At 39.8% G+C, this 18,845-nt stretch overlaps 1 protein-coding gene across 14 annotated transcripts in view; it reads left to right on the top strand.

Moving 5' to 3' along the window:
* USP54 (ubiquitin specific peptidase 54) overlaps positions 1-18,845 on the top strand; it is a 119,099-nt gene that overhangs the window by 60,796 nt on the left and 39,458 nt on the right. The gene's annotated exons all lie outside the window — the stretch shown is intronic.

Here is an 18,845-nt window from a genome sequence, read left to right as displayed (position 1 = left end):
CACAGTGGATTATTTATAGATGGATGAGTCGGCTTGAGTTCTGAGTAAGCTTCCAGTCATTATTCAATCTCATGAAGTCTGAATTCTTGGTTTGTCACAGAGATGCTTGTGTGTGATGATGATATGTTTAGTTGCTTTTACATCTTAGAGTACAAATTGGGACCAAGAAATACAGGAGAATTTTCCGGTAATATTGGTTATTTGCAACAACTGACTCAAAACAAGTTTTAGACCAGCATGAATTTTAAGTTTTTTAAAATTTTTTGATTTTTCAATACAGGTGACATACAATATTATATTAGTTTCAGGTGTACAACATAGTGATTAGACATTTATATAACGTAAGAAGTGATCACCCTGCTAAATCTAGTACCCATCTGACACCATACATAGTCATTACAGTATTACTAACCATATTACTTATGCTGTACTTCCTATCCTCATGACAATTTTGGTGTTTTGTTTTGTTTTGCTATTTATAACCATACATTTTTAAATTTTGTGTTTTTCCTCCTACATACATTTTTTTTTTTTTTTTTTTAAAGTATAACTTCTTTTTTTATTATTTTCTATTTTATTTTGTTGTTGTTGTTGTTGTTGGGGAAGGGGAACAGGACTTTATTGGGGAACAGTGTGTACTTCTAGGACTTTTTTCCAAGTCAAGTTGTTGTCTTTTCAATCTTAGTTGTGGAGGGTGCCGTTCAGCTTCAAGTTGTTGTCCTTTCGATCTTAGTTGTGGAGGGCGCAGCTCAAGGCCAGGTCCAGTTGCCGTTGCTAGTTGCAGGGGCAAAGCCCACCATCCCTTGCGGGAGTCGAACCGGCAACCTTGTGGTTGAGAGGACGCATTCCAACCAACTGAGCCATTCTGGAGCTCAGCGGCAGCTCAGCTCAAGGTGCCATGTTCAATTTTAGTTGCAGGGGGCGCTGCCCACCATCCCCTGCGGGAGTCAAGGAATCGAACTGGCAACCTTGTGGTTGAGAGCCCACTGGCCCATGTGGGAATCGAACCAGCAGCCTTCGGCATTAGGAGCATGGAGCCCTAACAGCCTGAGCCACCAGGCAGGCCCCCTCCTACATACATTCTTAATAAGATTTTTATTAAAATATAGCTAGCATACTATATTATATTAGTTTCAGGTGTAGACAATAGTCAACATTTATATACCTAAAGAAGTGATCACCATGATAAGTCCACCAACCCTCTACCACTGTACCATGCTAAGACAATACTGTTGACTATATTCTACATGCTGTACATTAATTATATCCCTGTTACTTATTTGTTTTATACCTGGAAATTTGGACCTCTTATTCCCCTGCACCTTTTTCCCCTTCTTTAACAATATTTCATTTACAGTTGACATTCAGTATTATTTTATATTAATTTCAGGTGTACAGCATAGTGGTTAGACATTTATATAATTTAAGAAGTGATCCCCCTGACTAGTCTAATATCCACCTGGCACTATACATAGTTATTACCATATTATTGACTATATTTCCTGTGCTTTACTTTACATCCCCATGACTGCTTTGTAACAACCAATTTGTACTTTTTAATTCCTTCCCCTTTTTCACTCCCCACCCCCACCATCTGGCAGCCATCAAAATATTCTCTGTATGTATGAGTTTGTTTCTGTTTTGTTTGTTTGTTTATTTTGTTCTTTAGATTCCACATATAAGCAAAATCACATTTCATCTGTCTGTCTCTGTCTGACATACTCCACTCAGCACAGCACCCTCCAAGTCCACCCGTGCCACTGCAGGTGGCAAGAACCCATTCCCTTCCCTGGCTGAGCAATATTCCATTGTATACATGTACCATCTACTCTTTATCCACTTATCCATCGACGGACACCCAGGCTGCCTCCACATCTTGGCCATTGTAAACATTGCTGCAATGAACATACGGATGCACACATCCCCTTGACGTAGCATTTTGGGTTTCTTCGGATAAATACCTATAAGTGGGATTGTTGGGTCCTTCTTTGTCTCTTGTTATAGCAGTTGTTTTGAAAGTCTATTTTGTCTGGTGCTAGTATTGCTACTGCAGCTTTTATTTTCCTTTCCATTTTCATGAAATACCTTTTTTCATTCCTTTACTTTAAGTCTATGTGTGTCTTTCGATATGAAGTGAGAGTCTCATGTAGGCAGCATATGTAAGGGTCTTATTTTCTTATCCATTCAGCCACCCTATCTTTTGATTGAAGCATTTAATCTATTTACATTGAAAGTAATTGTTGATAGATATGTAGTTATTGCCATGGTATTATTCATATTTTTTATTTTCGTCTTGAAGTCCCTCTAAGATTCTTTGTAATTCTGGTTTGGTGATGATGAACTCTTTTAGCTTTTTCTTGTCTGGGGAGCTCTTTATCTATCCTTCAATTCTAAATGATAGCTTTGCTCGGTAGAGTAATCTTGGTTGTAGGTCCTTGCTTTTCATCACTTTGAATATTTCATGCCCATCCCTTCTGGCCTGCAAAGTTTCTGTTGAGAAATCTGCTGACAGTCTTATGGGAGCTCCCTTGTAAGTAACTAACTGCTTTTTTCTTTCTGCTTTTAAGATTCTCTTTTTGTCTTTAACCTTTGGCATTTTAATTATGGCAGTTTAATTATGATTTGTCTTGGTGTGGGCCTCTTTGGGTTCATCTTGTGTGGGACTCTGCACTTCCTGGGCTTCATATTTATTTCCTTCGTGGAATAAGGAAATAAAGGTTAGGGAAGTTTTCCAATATTCTTTCTTGAAATAGGTTTTAAATTCCTTGCTTCTCTCTTCTCTTTCTGGTACTACCCCTATAATGCGAATGTTGGTACGCTTCTTGTTGTCCCAGAGGCCCCTTAAGCTGTCCTAATTTTTTTGGATTCTTTTTTCTCTTTCTGCTATTCTGTTTGGGTATTTTTTGCTACCTTATCTTCTAAATTGCTGATTCGATCCTCTGCTTCATCTAATCTACTATTGATTCCCTCTAATGTATTTATTTTTATTTTAATCGGGGAATATTGGGGAACAGTGTGTTTCTCCAGGGCCCATCAGCTCCAAGTCGTTGTCCTTCAATCTAGTTGTGGAGGGCGCAGCTCAACTCCAAGTCCAGTCACCCTTTTCAATCTTTAGTTGCAGGGAGCAACTATCCCATGCAGGAATTGAACCAGCAACCTTGTTGAGAGCTCGCGCTGTAACCAACTGAGCCATCTGGGCGCCCCTCTAGAAGCTCAGCAGCAGTTCGTTGTCTTCAATCTTAGTTGCAGGGGGTGCGGCTCACTGGCCCATGTGGGAATCGAACCAGCAACCCTGTTGTTCAGAGCTCGTGCTCTAACCAACTAAACCATTCGGCCGCCCCTAATGTATTCTTTATTTCAGTTATATAGTCTTTATTTCTGACTGGTTCTTTTTAATTTTCCATCTCCTTTTCTATGTTTCCTATCTCTTTGAAGTTCTCCCTGAGGTCATTGAGCAGCCTTATGACCAGTGTTTTGAACTCTTGTGTCTGGTGGATTGCTTGTCTCCATTTTATTTAGTTCTTTTTTCTGGAGCTTTGTTTTGTTCTTTCATTTGGGTCATGTTTCTTTGTCTCCCCATTTTGGCTGCCTCCCTGTGTTTGTTTTTATGTGTTAGGTAGGACTGGTATGTCTCCCGGTCTTAGTAGAGTGGCCTAATGTGGAAGATGTCCTATGGGGCCCAGTGGCACAGTCTCCCTGGTCACCTGAGCTGGGTGCTCCACATGTATACCTTGTATGGGTTGTGTGTGCCCTTCTGTTGTAGTTGAGCCTTGGTTGCTGTTTGACATCATGGGAGGGATTGACCCTTGGGCTGATTGGTTGTGAGGTCTGGACATGACTGTAGTGGAGGAGCTGTTGTGCAGAGGCTGACCCTAGTTAGTGCCCTCCTTGTCTGCCCGTTGGGTGTGTCACCTGCAGAGGCAGTTGGGTGGTGCTCTGGCTTTGTCTGAAGCTGGCTACTGGACATGCCGGGCCTGGAACCTCCTGGGAGGGGCTGCACTACAGGCCAAGTTCAGCCACAGTCTGTGCCTTGCTCAGAGCCACCTGGGATGAGCCACAAAGCAATCTACGGATGGCAGCCACCCGCGCTGGGCTTAGAGGTACCTGGTAGAGGCCAACCTGGGAACTGAGGCTGGCTGCCATGAGTGCCATGCTTGGGGCTTCTCAGCACAAGGTACGGGATAGGGATACTCTGAGGCCAAATTCTGCTTGTTTGGGTTTTGTGAACTTTCTTTTTTTTTTTTTTAAGCCTTTCTTTTTTTTTTAAGACTTTATTGGGGAAGGGGAACAGGACTTTATTGGGGAACAGTGTGTACTTCCAGGCCTTTTTTCCAGGTCAAGTTGTTGTCAATCTTAGTTGTGGAGGGTGCCGTTCAGCTTCAAGTTGTTGTCCTTTTAGTCTTAGTTGTTGAGGGTGCAGCTCAGCTCCAGGTCCAGTCGCCGTTTCTAGTTGCAGGGGGCACAGTCCACCATCCAGCCCACCATCCCGTGCGGGAGTCGAACTGGCAACCTTGTGGTTGAGAGCCCGCGCTCCAACCACCTGAGTCATGCGGGAGGCAGCTCAGCTCATGGTGCCATGTTCAATCTTAGTTGCAGGGGGCAGAGCCCACCATCCCTTGCGGGACTCAAGGAATCGAACTGGCAACCTTGTGGTTGAGAGCCCACTGGCCCATGTGGGAATCGAACCGGCAGCCTTCGGAGTTACGAGCATGGAGCTCTAACTGCCTGAGCCACCAGGCCGGCCCCGGTTTTGTGAACTTTTAAGAGATTTTAGGATAGTCCACGTCACGAGCCAAGACCAGCTGTTTGTTTGGAAAAGCCACTGGAAGCTGCTTGGGCGGGCAGTTTCTCAGGGAATCACCAGGGTGGGGCAAAGAGTGTTAGTCAGATTGATGGAGACTCAGATATGGCTGCTGCCTGCCTCTGCATGCCCAGAGGTGGGAGGACTCAACAAAGGAACATTGAGTTCTCCAGCATTTCCATCTGGAGGAGCGCTGCACCTCTAGCCCTCACCCTGAAGCCAGACAATTCAGTTCCTCCTCCTCTGTTCCTTGTGCCATTGTATCTGCTGCCCCAATGATGAGCTCAGAGTGAGTGAGTCTGTCAGCGAGTAAGTCCTTGTGTGGGCCCTTTAAGAGGAAAGTCTGGGACTCCAGCAGCCCTCTGTCTCACTCAGCCACGATCTCCGCTGGTTTTCAGAGCCAGAAGTTCAGTGCTGGGGAGGACTTCTCTCCAGGGGGAACTTCTGCAGCTGAGATATCCCTCCCGATTTTTTTTTTTTTTTTTAAAGATTTTATTGGTGAAGGGGAACAGGACTTTATTGGGGAACATTGTGTACTTCCAGGACTCTTTTTTCCAAGTCAAGTTGTTGTCCTTTCAATCTTAGTTGTGGAGGGTGCCATTTAGCTTCAAGTTGTTGTCCTTTCAGTCTTAGTTGTGGGGGGCGCAGCTCAGCTCCAGGTCCAGTTGCTGTTGCTAGTTGCAGGGGGCAGAGCCCATCATCCCTTGCGGGAGTCGAAACCGGCAACCTTATGGTTGAGAGGACGCGCTCCAACCAACTGAGCCATCTGGGTGCTCAGTGGCAGGTCAGCTCAAGGTGCTGTGTTCAATTTTAGTTGCAGGGGGCGCTGCCCACCGTCCCTTGCGGGACTCAAGGAATTGAACTGGCAACCTTGTGGTTGAGAGCCGACTGGCCCATGTAGGAATCGAATTGGCAGCCTTCGGAGTTAGGAGCACAGAGCTCTAACCGGCTGAACCACCAGGCCGGCCCTCCCTCCCAATTTTTAACCAACACAGGCAGGTGTGGGACCAGCCTGCCCAGCCTACCAGTCTTGAGGTGGCTGCTTCTGTATGTCCCTAGTTGTAGGATTTCAGTTCAGCTAGACTTCAGGCAATTTTCAGTGAGTGTTGTTCTGTAGTTTAGTTGTGATTTTTATGTGGTCATGTGAGGAGAATGCACACCTGATCGAAAATCCTTTAATCTAATTTTAGATAAAGAAAAAAAATGTAGTGATCATTTGGTTAGCAAGTCAAAAGAAAATCTCATTCATGGCTTTAAACCAAAAAAAACAGCAACATACTTACTAGAGAGATTTGAATCCTGGAGAACTGACTGTCACAGTCTTGTTATGTTTTATTTTCCAGAGGGACAAATTGTTACTCTAATATAAATCGATATGATTATATAAGCCAAAGTTGACAAAAACTTACCACCAGACTTTATGGGACACCTTCTGAGACATCCAAGTACAGAAAAGAAGTTGTTTTTCAACCTATAGGGGCTGAGGATATATGTTGGGACTCTTTCAGAGAAGTAATTGCTTATGATAGATTGGTAAATGGGTTTAAAGGATCGAAGGCTGTGTTTTGGGTCTTTATTACTCTGAAGATGTGTTGGAATTCTGCTGCTTTCCTCATCATGTAACTGCCTGATCTATCCATTACATTTCTTTTCCTTCATTGCCTCTTTTATTATATTGGGAGTATATTAAAATTTTGATTTTCCCCCCCTAAAGTGCTTTTCAATACCTCAGTGCTATATAAATATTAAATAATTAGGCTCTTGTTTACACATAGTTCATGTTTTAGATAGCATTGTTTGCATTCTGTTAATTATTGTGCACTTAATTGTAAAATTTTAAATAGATTTATAATGCAGGTGGATTAATTTGATAGTATGGATGAGCTGAACTTCTTTCTAATAACAGAGAAATTTTAATTGTTAGACTAGCCATAGTTTCTAAGATATTCCTTTATCCAGTCTCAAGGTCTTCATTTTCTGAGAGAATAGAAAGGATGATGATTGTATAGAGAAGTAAACCTGGGATGGACTATCAGCACCTGGGTGGTCTGATAAGCTGTCTCTTTTGTTCCCTATTTTAAAAATATTTTTATGGAACATGAAAATAATATAATTCATCATTGAACTAGTTTCTAGTAAGTATAATCAGACAAGAAAAACAAAGGATAGATACATTTTAGAAAGAAGGTTGTCATTACTTGCAGATGATATGATTGGCTTTTTTAAAAAATCCCAAAGAATCTACTGATCTCTCAGTAGAATCAATAAGAGAATTTAGCAGTTTGTTGCTTATAAGTTCAAGGTATAACATTCAATTGTATTTCTATAGCCTGGCAACTAATAAAAATACAATTTAAAAAGAGCACGTATAATAGCAACAAATATATAAAGTAGATATGAATAGATCTAACAAAAAAGATACAAGACTTTTATGTAAAAGTCCAACAGAGATCCAGTATAATGAGTAATCATAAAGAACATCCGTGTAACAACTCTTTAGGTCAAAATAGAATATTGCCAGTACCATAGATATTCTCTTTTCCTTCTTTCTCAATCACGTCACCTTCTTCCTTCCAGGGGTAACCACTTTCTTGATGTTTGTGGTAATTGTTTTCTTGTTTGATCTGATAGTTGTACTACCTTTGTATCCATTCTTAAACAATGTAATCTAATAATTATTTGTTTTTGAATATTTATTTTAAATGGAATAATTTTGTATAAATTTGTATGTATGTGTGTCTTATTTAGCTCAGCAATATGTTTATACTGTGTTTCCCCAAAAATAAGACCTAGCTGGACAATCAGCTCTAATGTGTCTTTTGGAGCAAAAGTTAATATAAGATCCAGTCTTATGTTAGAAACATATGTTAGAAATATAAGACTGGATCTTATATTAACTTTTGCTCCAAAAGACACATTAGAGCTGATTGTCCGGCTAGGTCTTATTTTCGGGGAAACATGGTAAGTTCGTGATGTGTGCAGGCTGTGTGTTCATTTTCATTTTTACATGGTATTTCATTGTGTAAAGTAAACCACTGTTTGTTTATCCATTCTACTGCTGGTAGTCGTTTGGATTATTTCTAGTTTTTTATTTTTTTATGAATAGTGTTGCCAAGAACATTCTTGTACACATCTACATGTGTGTATGCGTTTCTGTTGCATACATGCCCAGGAATGGAATTCCTGGATCATAGGTTATGTATATCTTTGACTTTTTTAGATAATACAACTATTTTTCAATATTTCCACATGTTTTCCAATGTAATGGTACTGATGTACACTCTGACCAGCAAGGTTTTCCTGGAAGTTGAGAAAACTCAATTCTGAAATTCGTATGACAAGCAGTGAAGAATAGACAGGACACTTGTGAAAAATAATAACAAAATGAGTGACTTGCCTTTTGTGTCAGTCAGAGTAGGCTAAGCTATGTTGTGGTGATAAACTAAGTATCAGTGATAAGTATACAGAAGATTTATTTCTGATTCATAGTACTCATCCACTGCAGGTTAGTAGGAAAACTCGACAGATGATAGTCACTCAGGAACTCAGGTGCCAAAGCTACAACCAAGGTGAACACTACTAGTCACTAAGCCAAAGGGAAAAAGAGCTCTGGAGGGTTTAGCACAGCCCGTTAAATGCTCAGCAGGTCACTTCTGCTCACAACTCTTTGACCAGAGCTAGCCATAAGGCTCTAGTGAAGCACCAGGGTGCCCGGAAGTGTGATCTTATCATATCCTTGGGAGAAAGAAGAACCAGAAATATTTGACAAACAGTACTAATGACTACCATACTTTATCAGATATCAAGTCATAAAACTATAGTCATTCAAACAACATGGTATCAACACAGTATGACTAATAAACCAATGGAACAAAATCAAGAGTTCAGAAGCAGACATGTGGAAACTTGCTCCTTGCCCAGTGAATAAATGGAGAAAGTGGACTTTGTGGTAAATGGTGCTTAGATAATCGGTTATCCATATAGGGAAAAATGGAAATTAGATCCCTACTTCACATTATACCAAAATTAAGAATTTCAGCTCAATTAAGGACTAAAATATGGAACACAAAATTTTTTAAGTTTTAGAAGAAAATGTGAGAGAATTACATGACCTCAGGGAGAGAGGATTTTTTAAAATAAGTGTTAGTACACGCAGACCCAAGGAAAAGCCCTGAGACTGAAAATCTATCTCTGTAAGTGGAGGGCAGGGAAAGACAGAAGAAAGAGGCTGGCTACTCCAGTCTGGTAATTAATAATAGTTGAAGGGAAACTTACATATGAGGCATGTCTTGAGGCATGAGGCATGTATCCCTATGCAACTTGGCTGGAGCCCAATAACTATATAGGGTAAGGATGGGGGCAATCGTCACAGGTACTAGTACGTGAATGCTACCAGGTACGGGAAGTGACTACATGCTTGACCAGGTCAGGAAAACAACCTGTTCCAGGAAACAGTACACAGCAGGAGGCAGGGGAGGGGTGCGGCTTTATGTCAGAATGAACATCAGTTACGACCAGTCTCTAAGGGGGTTTGCAGAAAGCAACTTCTGTTCTGGCCTGGGTCCAGCTTGTGGGACAGACAGCGGTCACATCATAGAACAGTCTCTCCACAGTAAGACATAAAAAATACGTCAAAAAAATTGATATAATTTACTACAAAAAATTCAAGAACTTCTGTTCATTAAATGATTCCATAAAGAGAGTAAAGACATAAGGCTACACGCTGGGAGAAAATATCTAAAATATATATAACCAACAAAGGATTGGTATCCAGCATAGAACTTCAGAGAATTCCTGTAAAGAATAAGTAAAAGATAAATGTGTCAACAGGAAAATGGGCAAAAGACATAAACAGGCATTTCTCAGAATAGGAAACCCAAAGGACCTTCAAGCATGTGAAAGATGCTTACCCTCTTTAGTAATCTAAGAAATGTAAATTAAACCATACCCTTCAGATTAGTAGAAATTTAAAAATCAGGTAGAACTGTTACCTAAAAGGTAGAATAATGAGAATTTACATACATTGCTGGTTGGAATGTAGATTGACGCCACTTCTTAGGGAAACAGTTTGTCATTACATTTGTCCAGAAAACTGAACTAGCATATACTCTGTCACTCAGTAATCCCACTACTAGATATGTGCTGTGGAAAACTTCCTTGTATGTAGGAATACATACATACCAAAAGATACATTTGAGAATGTTCAAAGTTGTAGTTTTTGTGATTACAGAAAAATGGAAACAACCCACCCCAACTATAATAAAATGGATTAAAACATTATGGTTTATTCCCAGAGTACAATACTATATAGTAGTGAAAATGAATAACCTGCAGCTATATATATCAACTTGGATTAATCATGTAAACATTACATTGAATGAAAAAAGCAAGTCCCATGAGATGACATAAACTGTGATTCCATTTATATACAAAAAAAACCAAGCAAAACTAAATAGATTGTTTAGGGATATATATATGTGATAAGACGGTAGAGAAAAATGGGAATTTTTTTCACAAAATTTCATGATAGCGGTTACCTTGGAAAGTGGAGGGGGAAGGATAAATTGGGGAGTCAAGCTCATTGTGAATTTTTCCAATTCTTAAATTGGGTGTTGGGCACATAGGTGTTTATTTATTATTCTTTGGATATGTATATATGTGCATATATATGTATATATATGCATATATATATATCTCATGTTTGTTCTTTGTTTGAATGATTTTATTATAAATGTTAAAAAGTACTGCAATCATTCTAGAAAGCACACTAAAGTATAGAGAGAAAAACCGAAAATTGCCTGAATTCCGCCGCAGAGGTTGTCATTTTTCTTTATGCTCCCTCTCTGGTCTATGATATTTCTAGTAATAAGTCTTTTTGCTCACTGGTTTAGTAAAAAGAATACTTTTTTTCCCAGACCCCTAAATTGCTTCTCTATCTTTAGTATCTTCCTATTTCATTCGTTCTAACCTAAGAAGACTCTGTAGTGCTATTTTGATGTTATTCCCTTCTTAAAACCTTTAAGTGGCTCATTTAACAGTGCATGATTACAGACATTTGAAAAACTAATTTCGCACTTCTTTTTCTGCTAGGTTTCCTTCCCCAGGCACTCTCCATTTCGGCTATGATAGCAGGTGGTGCAGTACTGTGGCTACTTCTGAGGCATTACAGATATCATTCCCTGTGCCCGGATCCCTTGGCACCCAAAACAATAGCATAACAGTAAACAAAACAATAACACATTCCTTTTAAACCAAATCACATCCACCGTTTAGAATTCCACTTCAGAAACTTACCTTCTTCATGAAGTTTTAAAAATACTATCTCTGTCTAAATCCATGATTGTTTGACTCTACGGTGTTTTAGTGGCCTGGCTGAATGAGTGTGGGGAAGGTGGCTCAGCCTTTCTTCCCTCTTGGTTCCTCACAGGGCCTGGGCCATAATAGCAACACGTCATATATTCTTTTAGTAGTTCTTGGATTTTAGTTACGGATGTTTTTGGGTACTTGCCTTTTACTTTTTATCTTTTGTGCTCTCTTACTCTTGTCCTATTTAATAGAGATTTTCATATTGTGACTTTTGGCCTCATGTGTTTTTAGTAGGTCTACTAATCGAGGCCTTCCTGCCTCATTTAGTAAGGGAAGGATGAGGTGTGTGTGTGGGAAGGGTGAGGGAGTTGATGGTGGGAAAGATCTGCTGAAGGAGGAGTGAAAGCCTGGGATACTGTCAGCAGAGGAGTTATCTGGTATCCTGTGGTTAAGTTACATGTTAATTTTGGGGTATCCCAATGTGGATATAATTCCGTACATTTTTTTCTCAGTGGGTGTTTTTTTTTTCTCTGCCTCCTATTTAAAAATTAGAGCATGTTTGGTGAGGCCAATAAGAATTCCTTTCTGCTGGTACTTCATGATCTGTTTGCATTCTTTAATGCTAAGTTTGATATGTAAATTTCATATTTCATAGCTTTTTTTCTTCAAAACAGGAAACTCCAAAATTCCTGAATTTGAAGTACTCTATTAAAAACTTGTGAATTCTATAGCCTAAATTCTTTATGTTGGAGCATGATTGTTTAGCTCTAGAACCCATTCTTAAGGACAAAAAGGAACACGAACGTGTTCCTAGATGAATCAAAAGCTAGACAACTTTCCCTTAATCTGATGTTTGGATGAAGGATTTGCCCTTCCAAGTCTGGCTGAAGATATGTATCCCTGCTTTTTCTCCAGTTGTTTACCTTGCACCAACCCTTAAAATGCATTTACTGTTGGCATTATTTGGTTCATGCCATTATTTAATGGTTTTGTTTTTTTCTTCTGCTCTATCTCTGTCAGTATTCCTGTGCTTTGTGGTTTTCACCAGGTACCATAGTATAATATATGTTGTATCCAGTGCTTACAATTGCTTTTTTTTTTTTTTTTTTGAGGAGGGCGCAGCTCACAGTGGCCCATTTGGGGATTGGACCGGCAACCTTGGTGCTACCAGCACCATGCTCTAACCAACTGAGCTAACTGGCCACCCCTATAATTACGTTTTGGTGGTTTGTACACAATACTTAGGATAATCCATTTCTTTTGGTCTTGCAAACATGTACTGTTTTTTTATTTTTCTGTGTTACTTGATGCTAAGTCCCTAAAGTAATTTCAGCCTCAAAATCTTGCATGGGAATTATAAATGATGGCTTTCATTAAAAAGAATTTGTGTCAGTGTGTCTTTCTGCTTACTTTGAACTACAATGCTTTTCAACTCTGACTTAGCAAATAGAAGAAATTTGTGTACTATGTAATTATCCTGTCCCTTCTAAACCCCCAAATCTATTTCCATCTAGTGTTACTAAAAGGTTTTTCCTGACCTAAACTATTGTCATGCCCCATAGCCCAAAGCTCTTATTTATTATTCATATTGAATCTACTCTTACACCCCCAGCCCCCAGGGTATGACTTTACTTTGGTGTTGGCTTATTTATTTATCTCTGTCCAGGGGAGGAAATCCGTCCTCTGTACTTAGTATGCCACAGAGATTTTGTTCTCCTTCCAGGGATTGTACTGGAGGCTTTGCAGTGCCAGGATGTAGGACAGAGTGTTTTTTGTTATAGGCAAAGAAGAATGCTGCATTGATTGACTAAATTCAATAAATCTTCTCAATTAGTGATTTTTCTTTTAAGAATGCTAGTATAAGGCATAAACGCGAGGGTAGTGGTGGTGGTGGGGTAGGTGGGGAGGAAATAGATTTTTGTATATAAGGTGTCCAGGAATGTCAGTCTATATCTATAGCACAGTAAGGCTGTTCTGAAGGGTCAGGAAAGTCTGTTCTGCTGTTGGCCAGAACATCAGGGAAATTTGAGAGTTTAGGGAACAAATCCCTTAATTTTTTTGAGCGTATTCTATGTAGCTATTCCTCTGTTGGGTACTGAAGCATATGTACAGGGAGTAAAGTTGTACAAAAAATTACTCGACATTCATGAAATTACTCATCATTCATTAGCAGTCCAGTCCTTTTTTTTTTCAGATGTTAGGAACGGAAGGTTCTTCATTGTCCTGTAGTCCCGGCCAGTATCAGAGAATAGTAAACCCATTATCCTGGACTCACTATTTAAATCAAGAAATGAGATTTCTAGTATGTTCCCTGGAAATTTTAGGTAGTAATAAACAGCCCTCACATAAGGAAGTTATGTCCTTACGTCTAATGAACATAGCATCTACTTGATTTGAACGTCCTATTTGCTTTCCTGTTGGATACGTGCATATTTGTGTGGTCTTTTGGTTAAGCTTTCCTAGTCTTAAAGTCCTAGTAGGCTGTACCTAAATATTTTCAACTGATTTAACCACTGATATAACTTGGATAATATAAATCTGAGTCTCTTATCCTTTTGAAAATTTGGAGTTCCGAATTTTACATGGTATTCAAATAGAAGGGTATGACTGCAAGGAAAAATAAAGTAGATCATCATGATTCTTTCCTTTCCAGAGTTTATGGCAGAACCTGAAATTTAATATAATTTAAAAATATTTGGGTATGTCCAGAATGGCCCCCCTTTTCATTTCCCTGTTGAGTTAAGTGGTTATGGTATTGATGCTCAAAATTTGATTTGACTACTGCTGGCAAGCTATTAGGTTGGTGCAAAAGTAATTGCAGTTTAAAAGGTTTAAAAAAAATTGTCAAAACCGCAATTACTTTTGCTCCTACTTAATATAAGATCTTATATTTTTGATCTTGGCAAAAATTAGCAAATTGATTGTTATATTTTATAAAATCTCTGCATTGGTTCATGATTTCCCACTAAAAGCAATCCATTCTCTGGCGAATTTGGCCTGTTTCTGCGTATGTGTATCTCTGTTCAGTGTCTCGAAGTCTCTGTTTCTCTCTACCTGTGTATGTGGGTATCTGTCTGTTTTTTATAGGCAGCAGGAATGAGTGTGCTAGGTAGTTTATGATGATCTTTAACTTCACTACTGCAAGTTCAAAGTATTGGGTTATAAACTGCAAAAAAAACACACCCCCAAAACGCATGGGGAAATACGACATCGACAACTGAATTTAAAGGGGTTGATAGAGGATATTTGGGTAATTTTCTAATCAGGAAGTCCAGAAGGTAAATATTTGTGCACATAATGTTAAAGAATCCCAAAGGAGAAACTAGCCAGCTGTTCTCTGCCTTTCCCACAGTTGGAGCAAGAGTTTCTATTAAACTGGTTGCCCATTTGATGATAGTAAGGAATTATCATTCCCGTTTTCTGCATGTTATAATATTATGGTTATGTTCTTTTTAAAAAAGAGTTCTTAGTTTTTAGAGGAATATCCTGAAATATTTACAGATGAATACGATCTGGCATTTGCTTCAAAATGATGTGGGAGTGGGTAAGTGGGTGGTTAGTGTATATGAAATGAGATTGGCCACTGGTTGATAAATTTTGAAGATGGATGATAGGTGCATAGGAGTTTATTGTGCTATTTTGTCTACTCTTGTGTATGTTTGAAAATTTCTGCAATAAATGTTAAAAAAAATCCAACACTGTTTTGAGTGCCAAAATGGTAAACAGTTACATATTTTTTCCCCTCTTGAAAGAGAATGTTCAACATTCTTTGAACACATAAAACTAGTGTGACAGTTCTCTCTTCCAGGAGTCATTAGGATTAGCTCCTTTATCTTCTCTTCAGAGGGCTGTGTTTACAAACAGGCTCAATTGGTTACATTTAGGTTTAGGATTTATTTAGGTCTATGATTTCCAGGAGGTGTGGAGAAAACGATTAAGTATGAAAGCCACAATGAGAGATTGGGAAGGACAGATCAAGAAGAGAAGCCCTAGGAACTGAATGTAGCGGTGCACAAACTATGTCATGCCTTTCAGAAGGTATTGCTGACACCTCTCAGGGATGAGTTAGACTGCTGACGAGGGCACTTCCCAAACACCTCGGGCCCATAAAGCATCAGATTTAGTGACAGCCCTGTTCCTTGACCCCCATCTTCTCTACTCATGACTTTCAGACTCAAGGCTGGGGAATCCTAAGAGAGAAATAAACAACTGTCCCTGCCTAAAGATAAAAAATCTGTATTGTAGGTGGGGGAAAAAGCCACAAAACTTAAGCAACAGCTGCATTTGTAGATGCCAAAGCACAAAGACTTTCTGTCTTTATGGTACATCTCTCTTATTCACATGGTTTTTTTGCTAATCCAAATGGTTATGTGCTCGTGTGGGTAGAATTGTTCGCTACTTGATCCAAGAGAGATGGGTGGGGAAGCACCTGCTTTGGGTCATTAAAATCTTGTTGCTTTTGCACTGCATCCAAGAAAATAGTTAATAGACAAAAAGTAATTTGCCTTTCCCTGAGAGTGAAAAGGAAGTCCTGTGAAGAAGACCTTGCGGGAGAAACCCGCAAAGGTGGGTTTTCTCTGTTTATTGAAATGAAACCATCAGGGACGCCCCAGGGGAAAATTCCTGGGTTTTGGTTCTTCCTGCCCTTTCTCCCTCCCTGCCATTGAACTCAGCAATTGGAAGAATACCAGTTTTTGTTCCTTATTGGTGCTACCACCTGTTCTTACTGCTGAACTAAATGTTCTTGGCTTTCTTTGGTGTGAACAGGATCTCCCTCTGGGAAAGGTGGGAGGAGGGTGAAAAAGGGAACAGGAGGAGGCCCGTTCCAGCCCTGTGCTCATGTGAGAGGGACACACAGGGGTTAGTGTGCTGCCATAACAGAGGGGCTTTGTGCTGCAGCTTCTTCCAGAGCTGTGGCTCCACAGATGCATGCTGGGTGGGCTCAGGCTGCTTCATCCCTGATGCACTTGCTTCTTCCTAACAGTAGCAGAGCAAGACTGGTAACAGTAATTAAAATAAGAAAATAAAGAAGATGCAGGCAGAGGCTATTCTGATGCCTTTAGAATTTAGTGTGTATGGAGAAAGATGCCTGTAATTAAGAGGTGACAAAAGAGTCTAGCATGGCGATGCCACTGAACACAAGAGCCAGCTCTGTTGTTGGATATCCACTGTGGGTGCAGGCAGAGCTCTTACTTTATTTTTTTTATTATTTTTTTAAATTTATTTTTTAAATGTATTGGGGTGACAGTTGTTTGTAAAATTACATAGATTTCAGGTGTACAATTCTGTATTACATCATCTATAAATCCCATTGTGTGTTCACCACCCAGAGTCAGTTCTCCTTCCATCACCATATATTTGATAGAGCTCTTACTTTAGGTCTTTCCCTTTCCGTGCTGAAACCCTTCTTATCTAGGTCATGGGAGATCTGCCTCTCTTGAATAGGAGCAACAGAATAGAGTTTGGTCCTTACCGAGGTAGCTCAAGGGAGAAGCATTTCTGACTGAAGGCCCACTTTTCAGCATTGGTCAGTGGCAGACAGGCTCCTTAGTAACCTAAAATGACTCCCAAATATAATAATAATAAATAACAACAGCAACAACAACAACAACCAGATAGCACTTGTACTGCCAGGCATTAGTCTAAGAGATAGATAGGTAGGTAGATAACTTATTTAATCCTTAAATAGCCTGAGGAGGTAAATGCTATTATTAATCCTCTTAAAAGAGGACACGAAAGCCTAAAGAAGTAAAGTAACTTGTGGAAGGTCACATAGATGGTATATAACAGGGCTGGGGTTTTGAACCTAGATAGTCAGGTTCCAGAGTCCATGCTCTTTCTTAGTTGTTCCTTTGTGCCATCTTTCATTGGAGTCCTGTCCTTTCTCAAGCAGGGGCATCTGAACCACAGAACACAGAAAGTGATTTGAGTGACTGTTTTCTTAATTCTGTCTGGAATGGTAACATAACTAGCACTATGCACGGGAGAGAAGTTAATTCATTATGAAATGTTGATGCCTTAGCATAATATTAGGGCTTCTTGAGAAAACCCAGTTGGGAAAGACTAAAGCGGGGGCTATAGTTTGCAAATATCATATTTGTACAGAACTATCCTGCAACGAGTTTCCTGTTGGTTTGTTTTGGAACTAATTTTGGACTCTGAACAAAGAACCAAATCTCACCCATTCTTTGCTCTAGAGACAGAGCCTTGTCAGCAGTAATGTCTTACTATTAACAATGAAGAAGAGCAGCGGTGGGGACATGATAGTGGGTACTAACTTTTGCCAAGCTGAGGTGACTTTCTTTCAGCAAATCAAGTGGTCAGACACCATTTATTTGTAGAAGCAGTCTCTGCTCCTTTTCCCACCTTTGTTTTCCCTTGTTTCTCCATATTCCCCCCAAGTTCCAACATCCCATAGGTCACTTGGCAGATAGCCAGTTTCCCTCTGGGAGTTTTAATTATGGGCCTAGACCTACCCTTTTGGTCTAGTGTAAGAGGTCACAATAGACATTCTTCCACTTTCAGCAACAAATTGTGCCTTCAACTGATCTTACAATGGACTTGTGGAAATTGTCTAGGTTAATCCAAAATAACTTGGAGTAATTATAATAGATTTCCCTCCCAGCTCCTAGCTTATTAAATAGTGCTGAATATGTATTGCTGGTACTGCTTCCTCCACATCGTATAGCATCATTTGTAGGGAAATAATAGCAGGTTACACAATCAATTATTCTTGAGTTGCTGTTGTAGGGATGGATGTTCAACTTGCATGAGGAGAAACGAAGCTCGTAAGAGAGTAGAGTGAGGAAGACAGTTCCAACTTGAAATGAGCAGAACAAGGTTTACTCCCGTTTTGCACTAACCAGTTATATTACCTTAAGAAAAAGCTTCACCTTTTCTAGGTATTTCTTTATCTGCTTAAAAAAGACAGGGGGGACTTAATAATATCTTCCCTTAATAAAATCTACGCATATGACATGATTGATTGATTGATTGGTCATTTATTCCTTTATTTATTTAAAACTAGTTATTGGTTGTCCTCTGTATGTCAGTACCTTTCAAGGCACTCGGAGTATAGCAGTGAGTTAACAGACAAAAATTTCTGACCCCATACTTAACTTCTAGAGAATGTAGTCAGACAATAAGTAAGGAAAATACATGTTATGACAGATGGTAAGAAGTGCCACAGGGAAAAATAAACCAGAAAAGGGTGGGAGGTTTGGGAAGAGGGGGTGGAGTTTGCAAATTTAGATAGGGTTATCAGGAAATACTATTACGAAAAGGTAATATTTGGATAAAATCCTGAAGGGAATGAGTGACTGAGCTGCTGATGGGTGAAGTAAGGTGAGGACCAAGAATAGGCCATTCTAGGTCGGTGGCCTTCTCTTCTTAGATCACATAGGTAGGTTTACAAAGTGGTTTCATATCTGGTCTTATTAGTAAGTCTGAAAAATAACTGGGAGTTTTGTATATGAGGAAATTACGAACAAGAATTTCAAGCGAGTTCCCTTCTTTGGCGTACTGCTCTGTACCTCACTGTTGAGTGAGTTGTTTATCTGGGTGGCTCTGACAATCTGGGCCATGTGCTGTCAAGGGGCAGGTTCTAGTCTCTGTGGGAAAGGCCTGCACCACGTGAGAAGGATGCCTCCTGCCAGGTGCTGCTTGCTGCCACTCTGTTTCCATTCTCTGGACATCACATTCGTCATTGTTTCAAATGTAGGTAAAGATGGAGAAGACA

The sequence above is a fragment of the Rhinolophus sinicus genome, chromosome 15 (genome assembly GCF_057876585.1).
Source record: "Rhinolophus sinicus isolate RSI-liver-muscle chromosome 15, RSI-T2T, whole genome shotgun sequence".
Classification (NCBI taxonomy): Eukaryota; Metazoa; Chordata; class Mammalia; order Chiroptera; family Rhinolophidae; genus Rhinolophus; species Rhinolophus sinicus.
Note: the sequence above shows the minus strand (reverse complement) of the source record. Positions and strands in the feature narration are given on the sequence as shown.